This window comes from Schistocerca serialis, chromosome 1, assembly GCF_023864345.2.
Source record: "Schistocerca serialis cubense isolate TAMUIC-IGC-003099 chromosome 1, iqSchSeri2.2, whole genome shotgun sequence".
Lineage (NCBI taxonomy): Eukaryota > Metazoa > Arthropoda > Insecta > Orthoptera > Acrididae > Schistocerca > Schistocerca serialis.
Window position 1 is genome coordinate 440,131,620 of NC_064638.1, and position 22,528 is coordinate 440,154,147.

General features: G+C 45.8%; 1 non-coding gene across 1 annotated transcript; it reads right to left on the minus strand.

Annotated features, from left to right (window-relative positions):
* Nucleotides 1-10,871: 10,871 nt before the first annotated feature.
* On the minus strand, nucleotides 10,872-10,943 carry Trnap-agg (transfer RNA proline (anticodon AGG)). Its single transcript has one exon. It is a non-coding gene; the product is annotated as a tRNA-Pro (tRNA).
* Between the last annotated feature and the right edge of the window lie 11,585 nt (nucleotides 10,944-22,528).

The window sequence follows — 22,528 nt, forward strand, 5'->3', positions numbered from 1 at the left end:
AAGTAAGACACCGCGTGAAATTGAATGAAAAACATAGTTCGCTATAATTTTGTGTTTGGTGCTCATTACATAATATGTTGTTGCACACGAAATTTAGCTAACATACCGAATTTTTCTTTAGACTATCTGTCACCAATCTCAAAAAAATCGATCTGACGTAACACACTCATTTGTGATCGTGTCGCACCAGCCGGAGTGAAATATCCATAACATTCCTCATATTTCATAAACGTCTGAGATAACAGAATGAGGTAGTGGCAAATGATGGCAGGCAAAGGGGAGAGTATTTTCCCATATCGTTATTATGCAAAACTTCATTATCTACTGTGTTATTACACTAACTCCAGACTTTTTTGATGAGATAATGTAATTTTTAAGGGTCGTCGATAAATAGTGAAATGGGAAATGCTATGGGTTTTGGAACAACATAAATAAAGACATCCGAGAGCATGTTTTTTCAAACATCCGAGAGCATGCTTTTTCGTAAGCTACTGACCTTAATTTTCCTCAGTTCCTCACTTTATAAACCATTGTTTCAGAATTATCTCACAATTGTGTCTGCACAACAAGTTAGTGAGGTGAGGCTTCGTGAACTACGCTGTGTTTTGGCAAAAGAAGCAAATTTTCACATGGCAACCAGAGAAGTTTGTTGCTTTTACCCAAAATTTGCCTTTCATGGCGCTACTCTGCAAGTTACAAATGGTTAACAAGCCAGACGAAAATAAATCGCTGCATTTTCAGTGAAATTGCTTTTACATACTAACCTAAGCAGAAACGACAGATCTTTCTGAATGGTCACCATGCAAGTGTGGGCGTGGAGAGACCCCACTTAATATCCACAAAAAATGTGAAAGTAGCCTTCAGTTTAGAACGGCACTTCCCCTCCAGCGCTCAGTATTTCCCCTACAATGCCTGCCTGTAACCCCCACCACTACCACTCTCCCCACACGTGCCCTGCCGTCTACACATCTACCAACCACGGTATTCTGCACAGACTCTTAACACCTGTTCCCGCCCGATCACCGAAGTTAAACGCTGTTGGGCTTGGCTAGCAATTCTATAGGTGATTGTCCAGTCTGCTGAGCAGTATTGCCAAGTGAAGTGCACTCAGCACTTGTGAGGCAAATTAAGGAGTTTCTTGTAGTGGCGGTTGCTGTCATGAAAACTGACAATGGCCAGGAGAGTGCTGTGCTGACCACATTCCCCTACATATCGGCATCCAGTGACGCCAATAGTCTGAGACTGACACGGCGGTCGGCGAGTACCATTGCGCCTTCCGATGCCTGTTCACACAGAGTTTACTTTTTTGCATTAGGGAAGGTGAAAGAAAGACAGATTTGATAGAAGGATTCTGAGAAAGTTCAAGACATCTGTAATGGAAATCTTGTATGAGACGCTAGTGCGACCAGTTCTACATACACGTCCATACTCCGCAAGCCACCTTACTGTTTGTGACATAGGGTACTTCGTGTAACAGAATAACTTCCCCTTTTCCTGTTGCAGTCACGTATGGTTCGTGGGAAGAACAAATGCTAGCACGCCTCCGCATGGGCTCCAGCCTCTCCAATTTTATGTTCACAGTCGTTTCGCAAGATATGACGGAAGCAATATATACGTAGGTTGACTCTTCTAGGAATTTGCGCTCTTGGAACTTCACCAGTTGACCATAACGTGATACAGAACGCCTCTTTTGCGGCGTCTGTCACCAGAGTTGGCTGAGCATCTCTGTGACACTTTCGTGCTTATTAAATGAACCTACAAAGAAACGTGCTGCTTTTCTTTGGGCCTTATCTATTTCCTCTATCAGTCCTTTCTGGTACGGATACCATTCTGAACACCAATATTCAAGTATTGGTCAAACAAGTTATTTGTAAGCTACTTCCCTTAATGATTAATTACAAAAATGGTTCAAATGGCTCTGAGCACTATGGGACTTAACAGCTATGGTCATCAGTCCCCTAGAACTTAGAACTACTTAAACCTAACTAACCTAAGGACAGCACACAACACCCAGCCATCACGAGGCAGAGAAAATCCCTGACCCCGCCGGGAATCGAACCCGGGAACCCGGGCGTGGGAAGCGAGAACGCTACCGCACGACCACGAGATGCGGGCAATTAATTACATTTACTGCGGATTTTTCCAATGAATCTTAGTCTGGCATCTGCCTCATTCGCGATTAATTTTATGTGGTCGTTCCATTTTAAATCTCTCCTACAAATACTTCAAATGGTTCAAATGACTCTGAGCACTATGGGACTTAACATCTGAGGTCATCAGTCCCCTACACTTAGAACTAATTAAACCTAACAAACCTAATGACATCACACACACATCCATGCCCGAGGCAGGATTCGAACCTGCGACCGTAGCAGCAGCGCGGTTCCGGACTGAAGCGTCTCGAACCACTCGGCCACAACGGCCGACTCTACAAATACTCCTAGATATTTAACGGAAGTAATTGCTTCCAGTGACTGTTCCGCAATTTCGTAATCTTACAATAATGGGTCTTTCTGTCTATGTACTCGCCGTACGTTACATTTATTTATGCTGAGTGTCAGTTGCTACTCTCTGCACCAAGAGTCGATCCTCTACAAGTCTTCCTGCATCTCGCTACAATTGTCTAGCGTCGCGACTTCTCTTTATACAGCAAAATCATTCGCGAAAAGCCTCAAGCAACTTCGGACGTTATCTACTAGGTCATTTATATATTTTGTAAAAGGTAATGGTCCGATAACACTCCACTGGATCTCGCCCGAAGTTACTTTTACGTCTCAACACTTCTCTCCATGTTCTGTTTACCAGGAACTCTTCGATCTAATCATACAATTATTCTGGTATTCAGTACGCTCATTCTTTATTCATTAGGAGAGAGGAGGGAACTGTAGCTTCCGGAAAGCAAAGAATTAAAGTATTGCTTGAGGATCTCAAGTCCTTGCCAGGTAGGCTTGATCACAGATATCGAACGAATTCAGAAACGCGATGTGGGGCTGAAACAGTTCGGCATAGTCCACATCAACCTTGGAGGGGCTGAAACACTTCGGCGTAATCCATATCAAGTTCGACCTTAAATGGAAATCTTTTGAAGAAAGGCGGATTAGTTCTTGCGAAATCCTGTTGGATGAATTGATAGGACCTAAATTCGATGAACGTCGTGCAACAATTCTGCTGCCACCATCGTTATCTCGCTTAGGAATCATGAGAATAAGGTAATACGGATTTAGGCTCTTTTTTTCATCATCAGTCTTCTGAGTAGTTCGATGCGACGCACCACAGATTCCTCTCTGCTCCTAACTTCTTCATATCCATCTACATGAGTGCTAAAGGGAATCCGTTGCACTCCGATTACAAGATAAATCAGTCAAATCTAAAGGCCGTAAATTCAACTAAATACCTAGGAATTACAATTACAAACAACTTAAATTGGAGGGAACACACAGAAAATGTTGTGAGTTAGGCTAATCAAGGACTGCGTTTTGTTGAAAGAGACTGCCTACACAGCCTCTTTTAGAATACTGCTGCGCGGTTTGGGATCCTTACCAGATAGGATTGACAGAGTACATCGAGAAAGTTCAAAGAAGGGCAGCATGTTTTGTATTACCGCGAAGTAGGGGAGAAAGTGTCACTGAAATGATAGACGATTTAGGGCAGACGTCATTAAAACAAAGGCGTTCTTCGTTGCAGCGGAATCATCTCACGAAAATTTAATCACCAACTTCCTCCTCTGAATACGAAAATATTTTGCTGACGCCCACGTATATAGGGAGAAACGATCATCATAATGAAACAAGGGAAGTCAGAGCTCGCATGGAAATATATAGGTGTTCGTTTTTTTTGTGTGTGTGTGCTGGACGAGATTGGAATAATTGAGAATTATTGTGAAGGTGGTTCGATGAACCCTCTGCCAGGCACTTAAATATGATTTGCAGAGTGTCGATGTAGATGCAGATCAGAATAGTACTTGCAATCCAAGTCGTCAACTATTTGTTGGATGTTATTCAATTTCTATCTTGCCCTACAGTTGTTGCCTTCTGCAGATCCCTCTGGTACCCCTGTTACCGTACGAAATGCCCTATTTGAAGAGGCTGAAAAGATCAGCCAACAATTGCAAAACTAAAGCTTACTAGTCCTTGACTTAGATTTCGATATTTCTAAAAATATCTTCTTCAGAGGGAGTGGACATAGTTACATCACACGATGGTACATTTACATTAGCTGAAGTCAAGCGACTCTCTTCATATGTAAAATTGATTTAAAAACAAGAATTATCACACGCCATGGCTTTAGATAGCAGTCAGATTACATTCGGCGTACTTCAGAATACACGCTCACTGGTAAATGCGCACTGGTAAAGGTTATTATAAACATAAAATTATAACAGGAGTCAGAGGATAAAATATTTGCGTAAGTATGGAAATTTTTTACAAAATATCGAAATCTAGGCCAAGGGCTAGTAAACCTTTGTTTTGCAACTGGTTTACTGTTTCTTCAACTTTTTCAGATTTATACAGCTGCTGAGTCGCAGCCATGTTTAAGATTTTGAAATATCCTATCTCCCTATCTCTTCTTCTTGTCAGTGTTTTCCACATGTTCCTTTCTTCGCCGATCCTGCGTAGAATATCCTCAGTATTCATCTTATGACTCCACATAATTTTCGACATTGCCCTGTTGCATCATAACTGAGACGCTCCCATTCACTTCTGTTCAGGTTTTCCCCACTGTCCATTTTTCACTGATATGAAATGCTGTGCTCCAAACTCACATTCTTGGACTCGTACACAATCAAATAGATAACCATACTTCCAATTCTCAGTAAGAGAATGGGAAACGTCAGGAAATCGTTAACACTGGTAGGAAGTGCACTGTACAGTAGCTTCCGAAAAAAATAAATTAATATCGACTTCCAAAAGAAAGGACACAAACAAAAGAGGTGCAAGCAATTTTGCTCTAAAAAACCAAAAAATAATGTATTTTGTTTTATGTGACTACTGTTACAAGTAATGGATGGAACTATACTCCTGATATTCAGCGTCAAATTTAAAGAATAAAAGAAGATGTAAGTTGAAAGGAAAACCCAACAGTTTTCGATGTCTCCTATATATACTTTGGAAACTTCCCTGACTAGCAACAGAGCCCTGGTACTGGATGCTCGGCACTTCGAGATCCTCACAGGCACACTTCTGCAACCTCGGAACAGTGCGTCTCAACAACACGACGTTCACATCATTCGGGACCTCTCCTCTCTTACAGAACGTAATGTAACAGTTAAAACAAGGATGATTTCAATGTTTCCGCTCCCATAAAAAAGCTTACAATACACAAATAATAACGAAATTTAACTGGCTGTACACAGAGATTGAATCCTCCTACCAATAGAGAGTAGCTTGGACCTACACATCTTAAAAATATTTTTAGTCCTTACAAGTCCTAGAACGTCATGCACTTTGATTTAACCCCCCCCCCCCCCCTAATTCTATCTCTCCACAGATATTCCTAGCCACGCGGTCTAGGGCGCCTTGACAAGGTTCGCGCGGCTCCCCTCGTCGGAGGTACGAGTCCTCCCTCGGGCGCGTGTGTGTGTGTGTGTGTGTGTGTGTGTGTGTGTGTGTGTGTGTTTTGTCCTTAGCGTAAGTTAGTTTAAGTCAGATTTAGTAGTGTGTAAGCCTAGGAACCGACGACCTCAGCAGTAGCAGTTTGGTCCTATAGGAACTTACTACCACCACCACCACCACCACCACCACCACCACCACGAAATTTTCATAACGTCTACGCATATGCTGTAGATCGCGAAACGCAAGATATGATTGTTGTTCGAATTGTAGTGACAGATGATATCGTGTTTTGCAATGTGCTGCGGCCTTTGCCTTGGTGACATTTATTTGCAGCCTGCACATTATGGTCCTTCGACCGATTCACATCTTGGTATAGCAATGGAGTTGATAATTTATACATGTGCAGCACCAAATTAAATTTAATACATCTAGATTTACCGTGCTATAAAACAGGAAACAGAACGTAGCTGTTACTAGGAAATTAAGTTCTCCATATTCAACCGGCTAGAACTATCGCCGGCCGGTGTGGCCGTGCGGTTCTAGGCGCTTCAGCTTGGAACCGCGTGACCGCTACGGTTGCAGGTTCGAATCCTGCCTCGGGCATGGATGTGTGTGATGTCCTTAGGTTAGTTAGGTTTAAGTAGTTCTAAGTTCTAGGGGACTGATGACCACAGATTTTAAGTCCCATAGTGCTCAGAGCCATTTGAACCACTTTTTTAGAACTATTCACCACTGATCAAGAAGAAGAGAAACAAATTCCGCCTCTAGCATGATCGTTTCACAGTGCAAAACGTCCTTCGAACATTAAATGCCTTAACAGTAGCAAAAGCACGTTCTACATTCTATAAATCACACGGGTGGCGGATTTAGTGCTAACAGCAATAGGTGCCTGGGGACTCCTTGTACTTTATAAGCACGAATTGCTACATCTACAATTGAGCCGGCTGCATTGCTTGGCAAACACCGAGCGTTATCTCAGTGCACCAGCTTCGTAGTTGCGTTCGGATTAAAATACGGGGTGCTTCAAAATGATTTATCCCATTTCAGGAGACTATATCTTATAAATACACGAATGACGATAAAAACTTGAGGTAAATTTCAACTTTGCACACAACTACAAAATTTTATTTGCAAAAGAACCATCCGATTTTTCACAGTGTACATCTTTCACATATTTGCACATAACCTTGTGGCATCTTTTTACTGTGACATTTAGGATAAAGTTATAACTTACGTTACACAAATATACACCGTGCCTTACGCCGGACGTATAACGAACATTCAGACGGTAGTCCAGCTTGTGCCATACCTTTACGGACACGCCTGGAGTAGTTGATTTCCCTGCTGTCATGTGCCATCTTAGTTCACCTAAAGTTGTTGGAAAGAGAGAAGCACAAAACGGAATCTCGGGTAGTAAAAAAATTAAAAATCAGATGGCGTAAGATCAGGCAACCTTGAGGCCAAAGGTGGTGCTCACATAGATCCGTATGCCCTTACGCTGCAACTAAAATCACACCGCACAGTTGTAACTGAATTGCAGCTGTTGGGACGGAGAACTGAAAACTTCTTTTGTTGGTGTGTTATCTCTATCTCCATTCGACGCACACTGGGTAATGTTAAGAACGAGCGTTTGAACTCGCTGTACCAGTGCACGTCTGCCGTCAACCACATTACAAACGGTTCCAAGGTAAACTTTTCTTTTTCATATTTCTCTACTCTATCGTGTAAAAGATATGGTCTTCTAAAATCGGACGAAATCTTTATGCAACATCCTGCAGTTTATCACCGTCCACGTGCGACATACACAATCTTTTAACTTGAGTGAGAATTGAAGTGGAGGCCGCTGCTACTGAACGGCGGAAACGCCGACTGAGTTACTCATCGCTGTCTGCCCAGTTGGTGCTGTGGCAGGCTTCGAAACGAATATAGTAATCTCAAACATGGGCGCCAGCGTTTAAAACGAGATGGGAACACGGCGACCGGAGAAACCAGCAGTTATCTCCATTTGCAGCGGACAAATACAATTAAAGGTTACTGGCCTACCGGAGACACTGTGAAATTTAATGGCTATGCAAATGACAAGGCCCTAAAGACTGTAATGAATACGAATTACATAAATTCTGCGGAACTTCTTAAGAGGCAATGACACTCCCTTTGACGCGGGGGTGGATATAAATATGCATGGCGTCGTGAAATGACCAGGCCAGGCCCCAAGCGGCTGCAAAACCCCGCAGCTAGCAGCCAACCGCCCGCCTACTGCCGAGTTTGCTTTTACCACCTCACGAATCCCCGTGTACAGGCTGCTGGATCACCATAAGATTCTGCTCTATTCATTAAGATGCGCAGACGGACGTCTCATGTACATCTGCCAAAACAAGTAGGGATGGCACGTTGCATTACACAGCATCTGACGATAACCTCATGTCGTAAGAAAGAAACAGTAAAGCTTTACGACACGTCTATCATGAAGTCTTTAGAGTCGGATCTTAAGCTCGGATTGAGGAAGGTAATTGAACGCGTCCACTCATAAGGAACACCAGGAACTGTCTAAAGTGATTCCGGGAACTCATGGAAATCCTAAATTAGGACAGCGGGTAACATTCCTCGCGATACCACTTTGTTTTGTGAAGCGTGTCTTTCGTGTACTAGGAATTTAAATGCACACAAAAAAATGGTTCAAATGGCTCTGAGCACTGTGGGACTTAACATCTGAGGTCATCAGTCCCCTAGAACTTAGAACTACTTAAACCTAACTAACCTAAGGACATCACACACATCCATGCCCGAGGCAGGATTCGAACCTGCGACCGTAGCGGTCGCGCGGTTCCAGACTGTAGCGCCTAGAACCGCTAGGCCACCCCGGCCGGCAGTTACATGAATGTCACAATAAAGATGAAATACAAACAATAAAATGCATCAGAGCAGTAAAAGAAAACTAGAAACAACAGCAATAGCACAAGACAGAGCAGAAAGTAAAACTGTTAGGCAGAAAATTCAGAACTGGACAGCTGGCAGAAAGACGCAAGAAAACCAAAAAACTTGATTTGACGAGCGGAAAGAGAGTCCATTCTGAGAGAATTAAAGTAATATAGACACAAAGAAAAGCTAAACTCGGAAAATACCTTTTGTAGTAAATCACACTTTCCAGTACGGCCCAAACGTAAGCAAAGTAAAACTTGGCTGTAGTAAGTCCCGAACTGTCGCTTCCTCCCTTCTGTATACGGATACGTAGTCCGCCAGCAATACAGACCGTTCCTGCGGGTTGCCGACTTGGGTGCCTTCCGGCGTCGCGTTATCGAAGAACGAAGAATGAACCACAACAGTCCGGATGGCAACAGTGACAACTCGAGCGACTCAGCGACCTGTCATTGAGAACGCAGCTCAACAATCCGGGGCAACAACAATAAAAGCAACGTGTTGTTGTCATAGGAAACTATAGCTGCCACTGCTGCGACCAGTGGCGTCCGCGTCGCCAATAGGCCGCTTCGTCGGCAGTAGAAGGCGCGACAACCACCGCACTACTTGCGTCCGACAGGTCACATGTCCTCAAATAGGCCATCCTGTATTTCTCCGCTGCTACTACAATATTTATGCCGACGGCCACAGGCAGCCAGTTTGGTCCAAGCCACCACACCTGTCGGCCTCAGTAGTCGAACGAAGATGCTGTCCAGCCACCAATCCAGGACCACTTCCTCTGCGCCATCCTCCGGAGCGTCTACCTGGTTTACTACGAGCCTTTGCCTCATCGACCTTTGGCCCCTGAGAACTCCGGCCTCGGATTTGTTCCTCACCTTCGTCAGCACCATCCTCCTGAGCTGCCAGCCAGTCAATTCGAAGCCTTCGTATCACTGACAGGGGGCCTCTGAGGACACCGGCATTGACACTTAGCATTCAACTATCATAAACTTTTCTTATTGTTAATGCTAGACAGGAGTACAGCATGCGAACTGCCCGCAAATAGAGAATAGATTACGACCCACCGTGATTTGTGCTTCATTATGGACACATAATTAAGAAGTGTAGTCAATTATGAGACAGTGACAGTGTATATTATATTCGGAAGTTGCTTTTGTGTTTTTCAACGACTAACCCAATAGCAGCCCATGTAGCTATTACAGTGTTTTTATTACACCATTCCTAATAAAGCACATAGTGTAACCTCTCTGATTGGCAGCTTGTCCTTTCTATGTGCCCTGTGTCCCGGTCGTAAGAGTTTTCTTCTTGCAGACAATCAGTTTCTTAACTCGAGAGAAATTTTCCTGACACGGCTTCGTAGCATGGTCGAATTTGTCGTCTTACAGTAGTGTTTCTGCCGAAACTTGCAGCGTGAATATACCGGGACAGGTGCAACACTTACAGACAAGAAACATTTTGTAGAATTTTAACTTAATTTGAGGATATTCTTCAATTCGAATGTAAGTTGAGGTATCTTTCCATTTTGAGAGGCACTAATCCACACTACCGGATTATTAGTAGAAACAGCCCTCGTACACAAGGGGAATTATTAGAACAGAAAAAGTATCATGAAGTTCACTTGCTACAAACCATAGAATGTTAGAAATGGAACGACGAGATGGCGCAAAACCTATTAACCATCATGCTTGCGTAAGAAAATAAAAGTACTATTCGACTTCGCACTCGCGGAAAACCTCTACAAATAAAGAATGGGCGTTGTCAATGAGCCGTGACAGTAGTAGGCATTCATTACAAGGGGCAACATGGACCGTAATGCTTGTCAACGCAACGACAGCACGTAGGTGGGCGGCGAGTCACAGCTTCGAACCCAGACGTGTGTGGTCTCCGTTCCATCGCGTGTTGAGGCCATATTCTCTAAGTAGTAAGCCTGGACTTCTCCATGGTAACGGAGGGCAGAGCATATTGTTGGCTAGCACGGCGCAGACTGCTGCGCAAATGTACATATTGACGAGAAACGAATTAGACGAATGAGAGGAAAGGAGTGAATGAACTGAGTTAGTATAAGCCATGTGAGTGAAATGGTGGGCAGTGTCTCCAGCAGTCTTATAACCTGGGTAGTGCGTGGCCGCAGCTAAAAACACAGTCCATGATGTTCATTCTAGAGGCTAGCTGCAATTACCTACTCCTGTTACGCCTTTATGACGGGGACAAGCTTAGGGCTGCCCTCTTCACACGGGGCTAACGTAAAGACACGTAGATGAGGTCTTCCTCTGAACCCACGTAAGCGAAAAAAAAAATTTGAACGTATATGCCTTTACAAATGAAATTACACAATTTCAGACACTTTACTAATCTCGTACAGATATTTTATCTATATAGACTAAAGCGGTGAGTGAAAATTTGTACCAAGGCCGGGAATCGAACCTGGGTCTCTTGCTTCCTAGGCAGGTGCGTTAACCACTACGCCACGTTGGCAAAACGTTTCACACAACTGCACAGGTTACCCTACCATGCCTCCCTCCTCGATACAAATTCTCACTACTGTCCCAGTCTACTTTAAATTCCCCCTTACCAATAAACTCTCTGAAATTGTGTCATTTCATTTCTGTAAGTACCTGCTCCTGGGTTTCAGGTTGGATCCCCCATTTATGATCGATGCCAACATGGAGAGCCTCGGCAATTCTTTCCGCGTGAAATGGGATATTTAAAGTAGACTGGGGTGGCAGTGAGAATTTGGATCGAGGAGAGAGGCGTGCCAGATTAATCTGCGCAGCTGTGTGAACCGCTGTGTCAATGTGGCTTAGTGGCTATCGCATCGGCCTAGTAAACAAGCCATGGTGCAAATTTTCACTCACCGCTTCAGTCTATATCCATCACTGTCTCGTAGCCAACACCTTCCACAACACACTGGTAGTTTCAGAACTTCGCGTATAATTGATTTGCAGGACTAGATTTGCATATTAAGTTGATGTACGACAATCACTGTAAAAGAAATTCGCAATGTTTTTTACAAGAAATCTTTTATTCTACGTCTTTGCCTACCACGGAGGTCCCGCCGCTATTCAAATGTGGTTAAAATGTTTCCGGAAGTCACGCTGTCGTAGCACTTCGTCAAGATGCCTGCTACTCTTGATGTATGCTAACATTCACCACATACTGAAGACGGTGTATAGGGATTGACGCTGTTGATCGCAGCACAGTTGCTTGTTGGGTGAACATATTAACTAGTGAAAGTGGGCGCACCCGTGTCCGGGACCTACCGGGTAGCAGCAGACCGAGCACCGCGCAGACTCCTGAATCCTGACAATGTACAGCGCTTTCACAACTGGCTGACAAAGCACAACAGCGAACCAACCGTCAATGCGAGTGTGAGTACGAGAAGCGTCTGTATGGAGCTGAAGTTGGAAAAGGTGTGTGCCAGGTCTGATCCAAGAATGTTGATGGATGTCCATAAAGAAACAAGGAAGACATTGTGGAGTGAATTTTTGGAACAGTAGGTGAATTCAGGAGATAACTGCGTTGCAAGAATTGTGACGGGAGATGAAATCTGGGTGCAAAGAGCCAGACGGCGCAGTGGTTAGCACACTGGACTCGTATTAGTGATGACGATTCAAATCACCGTCTGAACAACCAGGTTTACGTTTGCCGTGCTTTCCCTAAATCTCTGCAGGCAAATGCCAGGTTGGTTCCTTTAAAAGGACGCGGTCGATTTCCTTCCCGAGCCTTTCGTAATCCGAGCTTGTGCTCCGTCTCTAATGACCGCGCTGTCGACGGGACGTTAAACTCTAATCTTCCGTTTTTTCATCTGTTTGCATCGTTTTGATCTGGAGACAAAGCTGCAATCGATGGAACCGCATCGTTAAAACTAGCCGGAGAAACAGAAATTCGAAACTGCGCCTTCAGTAGGCAAAGTGATGGCTGCTGTGGTTTTTGATTCTCAAGGACAGTAGCTTGTGGACACCGTGCCACACAGAACCACTATCAGTTCTGTCGCGTATGTGGCAACCCTTAAAAAAGTTCATGCTCGAATGCCTCGCGTTCGACATCATTGGTAACAAATCGCGACGTTTTTGCTGTTGCATTATAACGCCTCGCCGCATGTCATTGAGAAAACCACCAACGAGATCACGAAGCTTTGATAGAAAACGCTGAAACAACCACTCTCCAACCATGGTCTGGCGCCGTGTGTTCACAACTACTACGGTAAACTGAAAGAATTCCTTCGCCGATCGAGATTTGAAGATGGTGACTCCCTTGTGAAAGCTGCCGGATTTTGGCCCAAACGTGCTGCCCTGACTTCGACCGAGTAAGTACGCATTTAGTTCAAGATTGGCGTACGGCCATTTGAAAGGGACGTAGATTACGTGGAAGAATGACACGAATGTACAAAAATACAATAAAAATATCAAAGGTATCGAAGATAGACAGCGTATTTCAACAAAATTATACATGTAATTTGGAGTGACGCTTGTACATGTCTAATATACATGTAATTGATTTGTGATTCTGGTGATGAATTTGTAACCTTATCACTTGTCAGAAACTGAGATCTGAATTTAACTGTCTGGTTTCTTTGTATGTGCTGGATGGAACGGGTGCCTCTGCCTTGTTACTGTGAGCGTGAATCGTCCTGGAAAGTTATATGATCTTCTTTTTCTACTACTACTACTACTACTACTACTACCACTACAATAATAATAATTATCATAATAATGTCTTTAGTGTATGAAAAGTTATTTGAGTTGATCTTAGGAGCCTCGGCTAACATAGCAGTGTTATTAGCGTTACAAAAACATCCTTGCACACGTATTAACGACGTCTTTGCTAACGCCGACAGTCAAAACACACTATCAACTCCTTACTATGTACACCCTCAAATGGTTCAAATGGCTCTGAGCACTATGGGACTTAACATTTGTGGTCATCAGTCCCCTAGAACTTAGAACTACTTAAACGTAACTAACCTAAGGACATCAAACACATCCACGCCCGAGGCAGGATTCGAACCTGCGACCGTAGCAGTCGCGCGGTTCCGGACTGAAGCGCCTAGAACCGCTCGTCCACCGCGGCCGGCTATACACCCTCTTCCTTCTCGTTCCCGCCTCTTACAAGATAACGACCACAAAATTCAACAGACCTTCTTCACCTCTCCCTCTCTCTCTCTCTCTCTCTCTCTCTCTCTCTCTCTCTCTCTCTCTCTGTGTGTGTGTGTGTGTGTGTGTGTGTGTGTGTGTGTGTGACCAGCGCGCGTCCCTGCCGAACTAGTTTCCAACTCATTTCCTGGAGCGATCGCTACAGATCAGGGCAGGAAGCGCGAGCAGTATTCGCCGAGAATTACAGCCGGATGGCGAATTCGCCGCCGCGAATAGGTCTGTGGCCGACGCTGTCCCGTGCTGTAAATGCTCTTCTGGTAACGCAGCGGTCGCAGCAGATGTACAGTCCCCTGTACTCTGCTGGCCTGAGGTATGAACTAAGTAATCTGTCAGCCGCTTTCCTGACTACATCTCTGTTGTTGTTCACAGGAGAAGCACTGCCTACTAGAGCTGTTGCATATCTTAAGTCTTCGTTACTCAGTAACGAATGTTTCATGAGCCTAAGTAACGTGTCTTTATTACCTGAAACATATCGCTACTGGCACGTTTTCTTTCCGGCATCCTGTTCGTGTCAGTCTCCGGCCCAGCCGGTAGTTTATCTATTCCTCCAATTCGTTATTCTCAGTGGATTCAGGCTAACGGAAACGTTGAGAATATCGTTAGTGACGCAGAGTATCGAATATTCTGTCAGTCGCCATATTTTCTCTTACTCGTGTAATTGGTGTTCGACTCGGGCCGTGTCGGCAGTATTCACAATCGTCCAGTTTTTGACTCTCACATACGATTCGCATGTGCAGTAGATGGCGTGAGTGATTGTATGTTTTCAATATCATTTAGTGAGACATACCTCCGTTTTTACGAAATATTCAGGTCGATTATAAAATTAAATTTTAATCTGCTGTGAGTGCGGAGAGATTAGTTCCATTTTTGCAATGATTCGTGATACTATTCGCAAGAGTTCACATTAACGGATTTTTAGTATATTTTCGTATTTTGAAGTACAAATACCATGCAGCGGAAAAGAAGCAAACTGAAAGCGCCAAACAAGGATAATGGAATGCAGTCGAATCAAATCGGGTGATGATAGATTAGGGAAAAAGACACTAGATGTAGTAGGAGAGTTTCGCTATTGGGGCAGCAAAGTAACAAACAATGGCTGAAGTAGAGATGATATAAAATACAAAGTGGTAATAGGAAGAAAAGCCTTTCTGAAGAAGATAATTTGTTAATACTGAAAATACACTGACAAGCCAAAACATTATGACCACCTACTTAACAGCTTGTTTGTCCGACTTTGGAACGAAATACTTCGCTGATTCTGCGTATCAGGAATCCGGCAGTTTGTTTGTAGGTTTGAGGAAACATGTGGTCTTAGACATCTACGCACGAGTTATGTAATAACGAGCCGCTGATTTGTGTACGCATAGAAGGCACCCGATAGAGACCCAGATGGGTTCGATAGGGTCTGCAACAGTCGAATTTGGTCGCCGAGACATCAACGTGACTTCACTATAGTGCTCGTCAATCCACTGTAGCACGGTTCAGGCTCCGACACACTGACAATAATACTGCTGGAACATGACATCGCCATAGGAGAAGACAACAATCATGAAGCGATGCAGGTGGTTCGCAGCTGTCAGCGTGTCTTCGATTATTACCTCAGGATCCATGCAAGCGCAGGAGAATGTCTCCCATGACATAAAATGCTCCCACCAACTTGCATCCGTGGCGCGCAGCATGTTGCGAGACCCTCTTCACCTCGATGACGGCATGTGTGGAGATAACATCGACCTAGTGTAGCAAAATGTGATTCGTCCGAAGAGCCAACACGTTTCCATTGACCGACGGTCGAATCGCGTTGGTCCCGTGCCCACTGCAATCATAATTGACGAGGTGGTTGTGTCAACATGTGAACACGTAGGGATGGTCTGCTGCTGAGCTCCATGTTCAACAATGCACGATGAACGGTGTGCTCCGAGACACTCGTGCATGCACCAGCACTGTGCTCTTCCGTCAGAGATCATCACCTCTCCTACTTTACAGCGCAGACAAGCCTCCGAACCTCACGTTCTGCCGCGCGGGGTAGCCGCGCGGTCTGAGGCGCCTTGTCACGTTTCGCGCGGCTGCCACCGTCGGAGGTTTGAGAAACTCAAGAAACACACCCGAGCCGAATCTACATTAAATTACGAACGCTGTACAACGCTGCTGGACAAGAAACAGAGTTTTGGTGTGCCTATACGGCAGTTGTAGCTTTCTTCCGGGAACTGTCACCCCAGCACTAATGCTGCTGCTCTTCAGTTTAGAAACTGTAGGATTGCAGCGCTCAGTGTCGTTTGCGGTGCTGACGTTACTTCAGCAGTCATCGTAAGTACTGCTGAAACTAGCATATGTACAGGGTTAAAAGTATTTAAACCGACAAACTCTGGGAGGCTGTAGGGGACATCAAAACAAATATTTTTCCCTAATGTCATTTTTTCCTATGAGGATTATTTAAACCAGTGGAGGTCATATTACGCTCTTCAGTTGTTAGAGGCCGTATTACAGTTGTTAGAGGGCGTATTACGCTCTTCAGTTGTAGGCAACTGCTGTCCACCAGTGTAGTAGTGCATTGTCTGTTTGCTAATGGATCGACACACCTGGAGTAAGTACACTGATATGGTTGGTGAGTACTACGTAGCAAACCACAACGGACGAGCTGTACAGCGGGTTTATCAACAACAATATCCTAATCGCCGTATCCCGCATCATACGACCTTTGCTGCGTGAGACCGGGTCATTTAGCAGATTACCTGGATAGGGACGCCGTCGCACAGCAAGAACGCTGCAATATGAGGAAGTTGCTGGAAGACTTCCTGCTCGCTACAAGACAACACATGAGGTTCCAACATGACGGGGCGCCGGCGCATTTCAGTCGTCGTGTGCGTCGATTCCTGGACCGACGGTTCCCAGAAACGTGGATTGGCAGAGGTGGTCCTGTACCATGGCCTGCTCGATCCCCAGATATGTCCCCTCTGGACTTTTTTGCATGAGGAAAGATGCACAACCTTGTTTAGGCAACTCCTGCTGCATCAGAAGAGGATCTGGTTGCCCGGATAGTAGCAGCAGCAGGAACAATTCAGGATACTCCTGGGGTTTTTGCCCGTGTCAGACAGAACATGATACGACGGTTTAACCTTTGTTTACGTGTCAATGGAGGCATTTTTGAAAATCTACTGTAATTGAAATTGGGTTGTGTTAATGTGTTGTCTCTTGGATATAAAAAAAATGGAAAATTGTTGGTTGGTTTAATTAATTTGCCGCCAGATAAATCTTCTTTTACCGGTTTAAATACTCCGCATAGGAAAAAAATGACATTAGGGAAAAATATTTGTTTTGATGTCTCCTACAACCTCCCAGAGTTTGTCGGTTTAAATACTTTTCACCCTGTATAGCTGCTCAGGGGACCAGATCGTACTGCTTAACAAGCAACGCGCTGGTTTACGTGTCAAGCAGGTGAGTCACACCTGAGGGTGGTTTTAGGCGTAGTCATAAAGGCAAATGCCCGGCCGATTCCCAATCTCTGCTTCAGAAAGCAAGACACACGAACATCTAACTTCCAGTAAGACAAAGAACAAAGCTTACACGATCCACAGACAGGTAATGTACAGGACTTTCAGTTTAATGTTAAGTGACAACTGCGTCAGGACAGGCGTATAGAATAGCAGACATCACCTTACAAAGCTAACTCCATGGCAATGGGACATTCGCCAGGGAGAAAGAAAAGAAGGAACTGAATGGCCGCTCGTACTGGTGAGATACAAAGTAAAGTTTCATGTTGTACGGAGAGTTCTGATACAGTAAACAATTTGTAGCGTACCGCAATAAGTTTAATAAAGGAAGCCTGCTGCTACTGCACACTCTACGGCACACGCGTGGCTTCTGTACAACTCACAATTTGGCACCAAACATGTGTGTACTGCGATGGCGGAACTCTAGATGTTCACTTACTAATTCCGTAACACGCGATTGTCCCGTTTACGTCGAATATTTATTCAAACGCGGGTTTTTGTCAAGGCTGAGCCTACCGTCCGGCTTTCCGCTTTTTTCCCTATTTTTTAATACGCCTGCGGTAGAATTTCAAAGTATAGAACGCATATTTGCAGAAAAAATGGCCCGCCTGACGCGGACTAATAAAGAGAGCGTCGCGCGATTCATTCCACCGCCTGTCCCCTCCTCTCTCTCTGCCCCCCTCCCCCTTAAAAGCACAACCCCACCCCCCTTAGGCCGAACCCAAGCCCTGAGCATCCCCCGCCCCCACAAATCCGATGCGAGGCGACGCTCGAATTACTCGCAGGCCACGCCGCACCGGACCGGACTGAATCTCATTCCGCGGAAATACCGCCGCATCAAAGCCGATACAATTGCCAGTCAAGGACTGACAAAAAGAGCGAGAGTGCAAATGACGTCCACTAATAAAATCTAATCATCATTAATACACGTTCTCCAAGCAATAATTTGTTAATTAACTGTCTGATGGGATCTACTTTTTTCCCCTGCCCCTTTTTTGGTGTCCGAGGCCGATATTGGAAGCCATCACAACACAGCGACATATAACGCTTTTAACATGAGCCAATATGTTGCGCTCATGGAGATTTAATCTGTATGCGAGGCACGCGCCGCAGGCTCGCGGGCTTTATCGTAGCCTTCGGAAGCGCCCCCTGCCGCTGGCTCGGGAGCGTGCTGCTGCTGCTGCATCGCTACGTCCAACACGAGCGTGGGTTCCCGTCCGGAAGAGTAGATACAGGGACTGGACAAAAATACGGAAACACCAAAAATACAACACATTATTGTTCCTAATATGGTGCAGGAAAACCGGTGACATTTTAAATAACTTCCAGTCGTCTCGGAGTGAATTAATGCAGGTCCTCTATGACTTTTGAGGGAATCTCGTACCATTCTTTCTGCGTAATAGTGGCAAGGTCAGGTTACGAGTATGGGTGTGTACCGCGATGACGAACCCTTCTCTCCAAAGCAGACCACATAGACTCAGTAGTATTGAGATCTGACGGCTGTGGCGACCAGGAAAGGGAGGGGGGGGGGGGGGACATGACCACTCATCCTGTGTGAAGATGAGCACCCACGTCGTGGAAAACACTGAACCCTGTGACTGACACCCATGACGCCATGTTAAGGTCGTCCACGTCATCGCCGGACCCCTACCATGTTTCACTCTTGGGACATAAAACTCGGCCTGAAGTTGGAAACATTGTGAAACGACACTCATCCAACCAAATTATTTTCTTCCACTGATCCATAGTCCACGATGGCTTCGGCATCAAGTTTTCGTGTTCCGGGCATTTGCGTCACTGATGAGAGGTTCGGGAATTCTAGCTCGCCCTGCAGTTCCCTGCTTATGCAGCTCCCTTCGTGTTGTTTTCGTGCTGACATGGTTCGCGAGTGCGACATTCAGCTCTGCAGGGACTTTTGCAGCTATCATAGTCTTACTTTTCGTCATAAGCTTGTACAGTGACCGTCCGCCACGGTCACTCAACACAAACGTCCGTCTGCGTTGTGACGTTTTTCCCCTCTCCCTGTATGCAGCATGAATCTTCGTAATATTTCCTCTTGAAACATCAAACACTCCGGCTACCTACTTTAGGGAACCATCCACCGTACGAGCATCAACAACTTTCCCACGTTTGGCTTCACTTAGCCGCCGACATAATGCACTCAGAACTATACAGTCATTGTTTTGACCACGACTGAGGTTTCCAACGTATTGAAGACACTGCAAAGGTGCGGTCTGTGGGCATACACAACAGCGAAACCAGCAGGCTTAGTCAGCATCTGAATTCACATTCAAGCTTTGCATTTCTCGCGGTGGTTTTATATTTACGTCCAACCCTTTTACATGTGCGAAGATTGGTGAATAATGTTATTATGCCTGACGCACAAAAGTGTATAATCTTGTTGTAGTTACAGTGCTGATGTGGCGCTTAGACCGTAGATAATTAATTACTTAAAAAAATCAGCTGTTTTTCCCTATTAGCAGGTAAAATTAAGCGCAAAAAATGGTTCAAATGGCTCTGAGTACTATGGGACTTAACTTCTAAGGTCATCAGTCACTTAGAACTACTTAAACCTAACTAACCTAAGGACATCACACACATCCATGCCCGAGGCAGTATTCGAACCTGCGACCGTAGCACCAGCGCGATTCTGGACTAAAGCGCCTAGAACCGCTCGGCCACGACTCTGGTTTACTTGGCACGCAGCCAAGAAAATAATACAACAGACAAATGGTAGGTAATATATCCAGACCCTAGCGAGTGATATGTGGAGAATTTAGATGTCACCTCGGAAGCAAAATTCACGAAACAAAATCGTTAGCCACGGTAAGTTACGGATACTAACGCAGAAACAGGCGTAGCACGACAATGCTTACCACATCAGCACTGATGAAATCGCGGTGCCGGCTGCGCGCTGTGGAAGCGGCGTCATCGCTTAATAAGAACGATTATAGTTGCGACGGGCATTCTAACACGAACCGTACTAAAACTGACTGACTCCGTATGAGCCTGCGTTCAAGGTTGTGGAAGCTTCTTAATCACCTTATAGCAGCCTAACAAATGAGTTACACTGACCATGTTTTAAGGATAAGGGGCTGATCGACTAATACTGTTGTGGGAGTTGTTTAGTATCAATCAATAAGATTCTCTTGTAATAATAATCACTACGGTGGTCCACTGACTTTACACAAATGTGAGACAGTTACTCCCTTCGCCTTACAATTTAATGATTGTCGCTCTTTGATTTATTCGCAAGCTATTGCATTAATTAACACAAACACACCACAGTACTCACTGCAGTCCAATTGCATGCGGCCGGCGCGATTGACTCGAAACGCGTAATCACGGTAGGAGGTAGATACTTAATAAAAACACTTCAAAACAAACTCTCTTGTCACGATTGGTTAATTGCTGATGGTCAATCCGTTATGTCGGGGACACGCTGAGTCGACAGTACGCGTTACATACGGCCGCCATGACACCGTGTCCTGCTCGCTTAGAGCTCCCTCAGTGATTACCCCCTGCACACTGCCTGCAGTCCACTACTAACAATTGGTGTTCCTCTCTGGTGCTCGAATATCGATATCTAGTCGATCTAGACCTGTGTGAGGCACGACTACATTTATTTTTACGCAAAAGACGGCGCACCCCTTACAGAGCCAACACATGTCCAATAAGACGGCGGTAACTCCCACCCTACAACCAACTACGACGTGCCACAGAGCAACAACTGCAACAGAAGGGGACTCGGCGCGCGTCTCTTCGTGGTTTTGTAAACTTCGTCGCACCACAAATGAGCACGCATTTAGAAAGCATCGCTCATACGAAACTCGGCTTGTCTTGTTCTCACGCGGTTGAAGAGCAACAGGCAGATTCCATATACACTCCTGGAAATGGAAAAAAGAACACATTGACACCGGTGTGTCAGACCCACCATACTTGCTCCGGACACTGCGAGAGGGCTGTACAAGCAATGATCACACGCACGGCACAGCGGACACACCAGGAACCGCGGTGTTGGCCGTCGAATGGCGCTAGCTGCGCAGCATTTGTGCACCGCCGCCGTCAGTGTCAGCCAGTTTGCCGTGGCATACGGAGCTCCATCGCAGTCTTTAACACTGGTAGCATGCCGCGACAGCGTGGACGTGAACCGTATGTGCAGTTGACGGACTTTGAGCGAGGGCGTATAGTGGGCATGCGGGAGGCCGGGTGGACGTACCGCCGAATTGCTCAACACGTGGGGCGTGAGGTCTCCACAGTACATCGATGTTGTCGCCAGTGGTCGGCGGAAGGTGCACGTGCCCGTCGACCTGGGACCGGACCGCAGCGACGCACGGATGCACGCCAAGACCGTAGGATCCTACGCAGTGCCGTAGGGGACCGCACCGCCACTTCCCAGCAAATTAGGGACACTGTTGCTCCTGGGGTATCGGCGAGGACCATTCGCAACCGTCTCCATGAAGCTGGGCTACGGTCCCGCACACCGTTAGGCCGTCTTCCGCTCACGCCCCAACATCGTGCAGCCCGCCTCCAGTGGTGTCGCGACAGGCGTGAATGGAGGGACGAATGGAGACGTGTCGTCTTCAGCGATGAGAGTCGCTTCTGCCTTGGTGCCAATGATGGTCGTATGCGTGTTTGGCGCCGTGCAGGTGAGCGCCACAATCAGGACTGCATACGACCGAGGCGCACAGGGCCAACACCCGGCATCATGGTGTGGGGAGCGATCACCTACACTGGCCGTACACCACTGGTGATCGTCGAGGGGACACTGAATAGTGCACGGTACATCCAAACCGTCATCGAACCCATCGTTCTACCATTCCTAGACCGGCAAGGGAACTTGCTGTTCCAACAGGACAATGCACGTCCGCATGTATCCCGTGCCACCCAACGTGCTCTAGAAGGTGTAAGTCAACTACCCTGGCCAGCAAGATCTCCGGATCTGTCCTCCATTGAGCATGTTTGGGACTGGATGAAGCGTCGTCTCACGCGGTCTGCACGTCCAGCACGAACGCTGGTCCAACTGAGGCGCCAGGTGGAAATGGCATGGCAAGCCGTTCCACAGGACTACATCCAGCATCTCTACGATCGTCTCCATGGGAGAATAGCAGCCTGCATTGCTGCGAAAGGTGGATATACACTGTACTAGTGCCGACATTGTGCATGCTCTGTTGCCTGTGTCTATGTGCCTGTGGTTCTGTCAGTGTGATCATGTGATGTATCGGACCCCAGGAATGTGTCAATAAAGTTTCCCCTTCCTGGGACAATGAATTCACGGTGTTCTTATTTCAATTTCCAGGAGTGTACTTAGATTTTCGGAAAGTGTACGATGCCCCACGGCAGACAGTTTGTGAAGGTATGAGCATACGGAATATGTTCCCAGAAATACGAGTGGCTCGAAGATTTCTTAAGTAATAGA